This window comes from Schistocerca serialis, unplaced genomic scaffold (genome assembly GCF_023864345.2).
Source record: "Schistocerca serialis cubense isolate TAMUIC-IGC-003099 unplaced genomic scaffold, iqSchSeri2.2 HiC_scaffold_514, whole genome shotgun sequence".
In the NCBI taxonomy this organism is placed as follows: Eukaryota; Metazoa; Arthropoda; class Insecta; order Orthoptera; family Acrididae; genus Schistocerca; species Schistocerca serialis.
The window spans coordinates 27,501-32,500 of record NW_026048096.1 but is presented as its reverse complement, the minus strand read 5'-3'; the positions used below and the strand labels follow the sequence as shown (position 1 = coordinate 32,500).

At 54.0% G+C, this 5,000-nt stretch overlaps 1 non-coding gene across 1 annotated transcript in view; it reads right to left on the bottom strand.

Annotated features, from left to right (window-relative positions):
- Positions 1-480, bottom strand: part of LOC126447605 (small subunit ribosomal RNA) — a 1,910-nt gene extending 1,430 nt beyond the window's left edge. The window contains exon 1 of the ribosomal RNA XR_007583799.1: positions 1-480. This exon is cut by the window's left edge and continues 1,430 nt beyond it. This is a non-coding gene — a ribosomal RNA (small subunit ribosomal RNA).
- Positions 481-5,000: the final 4,520 nt, after the last annotated feature.

Below are 5,000 nucleotides of genomic sequence, written 5' to 3'. Positions count from 1 at the left end.
ACCTCCCCGTGCCGGGAGTGGGTAATTTGCGCGCCTGCTGCCTTCCTTGGATGTGGTAGCCGTTTCTCAGGCTCCCTCTCCGGAATCGAACCCTGATTCCCCGTTACCCGTTACAACCATGGTAGGCGCAGAACCTACCATCGACAGTTGATAAGGCAGACATTTGAAAGATGCGTCGCCGGTACGAGGACCGTGCGATCAGCCCAAAGTTATTCAGAGTCACCAAGGCAAACGGACCGGACGAGCCGACCGATTGGTTTTGATCTAATAAAAGCGTCCCTTCCATCTCTGGTCGGGACTCTGTTTGCATGTATTAGCTCTAGAATTACCACAGTTATCCAAGTAACGTGGGTACGATCTAAGGAACCATAACTGATTTAATGAGCCATTCGCGGTTTCACCTTAATGCGGCTTGTACTGAGACATGCATGGCTTAATCTTTGAGACAAGCATATGACTACTGGCAGGATCAACCAGGGAGCTGCGTCAACTAGAGCTGAGCAGCCGGCCGCCCGGGAGTGTGTCCCGGGGGCCCGCGCGAACACGCAAGCGTCCGCTCAATTATTCTGCAAACAGGAGGAGGCTGAGCTCCCCTGCACCATACACCTCGAAACCCTCTCAGGTCCCGGCGGCGCGCAGCGCCGTCCTAAGTACTTGGTCGGGTTCGAGAGAGGCGCAATCGCCCGGGGTTTGGCGAGTAGACGCTTTAGGTGCGACCACCCGTGCTCCCAACTGAGCTTGCCGCTGCCGACAGAGGCCCGGGAGCGTGCTGTCGTGGCATTGCCGGCGGGAGACAACACGCGCCACCTACGGTGACCGGCAGCTCCAACGCCAGCGCCACAGAAGGACAAAAGCCCCACTTGGGTGCCGAAGCGAACTCTCCCAGCACAGCGCACGCGCCAACACGTCCGCACAGCTGCGATACAAACCACCTGCGAGAACCGCAGAGGCGACCGAGCAGCAGACGGCGTCGCGGCGCCGAGCGCCGGGCGGCGGCGCATCCTCAGCGCACACAGTCCTCAATCGGACCAGCACACTGCAGATGTCCACCGCGCTTCGCACCGGGCCCGCGAGGACCTACTTTGGCCGCACGGCGCCGCGTGCAGGGTGCGCCGGCGCGCAGCTGCGCCGCCTGCCGCCTCCGTCGGCCGGCGCGCCTGCCACTGGCCGCCCCCACCAGCCGGCTGTAGCGCGTGCGCCCACGCACCGCGCGGCCAGCACGCCGGGAGGCCCCCCCTCACCGGCCGGGGACGGTCCCACCCAGCCACCGCCGCGTATCGCTTCACACCCAGATGCCATTCACGTTCGTGGGCATGGTGGGTATCGCTGGAACAACCGGTTGGTAGCTCAACCGATCGTCGCCATCACTGATTCACCTCTAGCGAGAACAACCGCACCACAACGGTTTACCAGTTGTTCATTTGCGTAACGTCACCAGCAAACGTAGGCGTCCATCGCCATTTGCAAATTCAACGATTGTTGCATGCCTGTGTCAGGTGTCACGACACACTATGTCTGCCCACATACACGCAACAACATGTGCACGCTTCGCGAACACGTGGAAGGTGGCCCCCGTACGTATGCGATGTCCATTGCGCGAACGACTGTCAACCGGCCTCTGTCGCATGTCGCAGATGTGGAACGCAGTGCACCATGCTATCACGGTGTGTGAGAAGAGACGACTACGTCTGACAACACGCGCCACTACATCAACAGACGGCTCATGCTGATCGCCATCCAGGGCATACCACACTGCAATCCAGCTCTTATAGGGAGACGACACGTAGCTGAGTGCACAACATTTGGACCGCATGGTTCGCCGTTGTTGGCGCAGTCGTTGTACGGTCACATGTACCACGATGTATCATTCAGTACATGAGGACCAATGTGCAGTACAGTGTGTGATTTGGACGTACAACATCAGCGGACAGTTGACACAGGCCGTACCACAGCGTAGGCTAAGTGCTTCGCCATGCGAATGCCAATGAACAACTGCAAATGCCAATGAACAACTGCAAAGGGCATTGAGCATGTACGTCCTGCTGCCATCCACATTACAGTGTATAGCTGCAAGGTGTTTAACATGAAGCGATACACTGGGGACCGGGCAGTGCGAGTAGCAAACTATATTGCGGGGGTTGCAGTTAGGCAACACTACACTAATTTAACGCGTCGTATGACAATTACAGAGCAGGTTAAGGCCCAACGTGTGTTGGGTTAAGGCCCAACGTGTGTTGGGTTAAGGCCCAACGTGTGTTGGGTTAAGGCCCAACGTGTGTTGGGTTAAGGCCCAACGTGTGTTGGGTTAAGGCCCAACGTGTGTTGGGTTAAGGCCCAACGTGTGTTGGGTTAAGGCCCAACGTGTGTTGGGTTAAGGCCCAACGTGTGTTGGGTTAAGGCCCAACGTGTGTTGGGTTAAGGCCCAACGTGTGTTGGGTTAAGGCCCAACGTGTGTTGGGTTAAGGCCCAACGTGTGTTGGGTTAAGGCCCAACGTGTGTTGGGTTAAGGCCCAACGTGTGTTGGGTTAAGGCCCAACATAGGTTGGGTTAAGGCCCAACATAGGTTGGGTTAAGGCCCAACATAGGTTGGGTTAAGGCGCAACATAGGTTGGGTTAAGGCGCAACATAGGTTGGGTTAAGGCGCAACATAGGTTGGGTTAAGGCGCAACATAGGTTGGGTTAAGGCGCAACATAGGTTGGGTTAAGGCGCAACATAGGTTAGGTTAAGGCGCAACATAGGTTAGGTTAAGGCGCAACATAGGTTAGGTTAAGGCGCAACATAGGTTAGGTTAAGGCGCAACATAGGTTAGGTTAAGGCGCAACATAGGTTAGGTTAAGGCGCAACATAGGTTAGGTTAAGGCGCAACATAGGTTAGGTTAAGGCGCAACATAGGTTAGGTTAAGGCGCAACATAGGTTAGGTTAAGGCGCAACATAGGTTAGGTTAAGGCGCAACATAGGTTAGGTTAAGGCGCAACATAGGTTAGGTTAAGGCGCAACATAGGTTAGGTTAAGGCGCAACATAGGTTAGGTTAAGGCGCAACATAGGTTAGGTTAAGGCGCAACATAGGTTAGGTTAAGGCGCAACATAGGTTAGGTTAAGGCGCAACATAGGTTAGGTTAAGGCGCAACATAGGTTAGGTTAAGGCGCAACATAGGTTAGGTTAAGGCGCAACATAGGTTAGGTTAAGGCGCAACATAGGTTAGGTTAAGGCGCAACATAGGTTAGGTTAAGGCGCAACATAGGTTAGGTTAAGGCGCAACATAGGTTAGGTTAAGGCGCAACATAGGTTAGGTTAAGGCGCAACATAGGTTAGGTTGAGGCACAATATAGGTTAGGTTGAGGTACCGTATAGGTTAGGTTAAGGTACAGTATAGTTTAGGTTAAGGTACAGTATAGTTTAGGTTAAGGTACAGTATAGTTTAGGTTAAGGTACAGTATAGTTTAGGTTAAGGTACAGTATAGTTTAGGTTAAGGTACAGTATAGTTTAGGTTAAGGTACAGTATAGTTTAGGTTAAGGTACACATTGTTGTATGGAAAGGTGTAATGGGGGGGGGGGGGGGGGCGGCCGGTCGGTTTGTTGATTGTGATTATAGTAAGTGGATGCCTGCGGCATCATCTGATTTGCCACGTCAGGATGCACCTTTGGCTCATGACAGGCGGCGCTCCGATTCCATGCTTGTGGCAGACCTGTGTCTTTCATTCCTGCCATTGTTTGTGTGCTGTGAGAGGAGGCAGTATTGTGATGTTGGGTGCACCCCTGTGTAGGACATGTGTGGGTGTTGGTGGCTTAGCTGAGCAATGGTGGTTGTCGGGGGGGTGGGATATTCCGTTTTCTGAGTGGACCTCCCAGTCTGGTTATGACAGTGTGGATTGTCTCATGTGGCGGAGAGGATGCACTGGGTGTTGTTCCATGCTGGTGCTTACATATTGTCTGTGTGCGTGTTACAGGCGGAGAGTAGTGCGTGATAAGAGTGTGTGGCTGCCGTGTGGTTGTGATTGTGAGCAGAGTCTTTCAGCATGTATACGGACAGTTGTATATATTATCTGTATTCTGATGGGTCTATGTATTACTAATCAGCGCCGTGTATACGTTTAATCCGGTTCCAGTCGAAACTGTTGTATCTCTGTACATTAGTGACACGGCGAGCGCGCTATGTAGCTACTCGTCTCGGCAGCTTCCACCGGTGTATGGCAAATGATTATAAGCAATGAGTCGAGTCGTCAATACCGATAGTGTGACGTCACATGTCTGGGGTGGGGGACGCTGCGCCCTTCCGGTGGGTCATGGCCTAGAAAGACGCTCCCCACGCAGGGGGGCTTGGACTGTCATAAACTCTTCCGAGTAATATACTTGCCGTACGTTTTTGCGACTGCGAGTGCAACGCCCACCGGTACCGACATGGATGGAGCGCCTCCTAGCTGACCGCTCAGCATCGGCATTCGTACAGAGAGCAACGCGATCGCGTCTCTAGCTCGTAACTGGTACAGCTCGCAGCTCATGTATAGGGACAGCGGGAATGTCGCATATTGGACATAACTCTTCATGAAACGCAAGTTATAGGGGTGGATTGCACATTGCGACTGCGGGAAAAGTCCGCCGTTCATCCGCTGGAGTTGCGAGTTGGGCGGTTAGGGTGGGGCGCCGGTGGAGTGATTGCCGGTCGACGATTTCGTGCGGCAGAGGCGCTGGCGTTGGGGTGCTGTGGTCGACAGAGGACGCAGGCTTTGTGGGTGGGGTCGAAAGATGGGCACTGTGGGCCCATCGCTGTCTTAGTCGGCTTGGCGTCTCATAGATGGCGGTATCGTCGTTGCAGGACGTCATGCCGCGGGAGACCTACAGATGGCGCTGTGTTTTGTGGTGCGCTCGACATGGCGGACGTAGTGTTGTCAGATTCGCATAGATGGAGGTATTGCATGTGGTTTCGCCGTATTTTCATAGATGGCGATACTGTTTTGCCGGCATGGTTGGCGTAGTTCCGTCGGATCCCTGTAGATG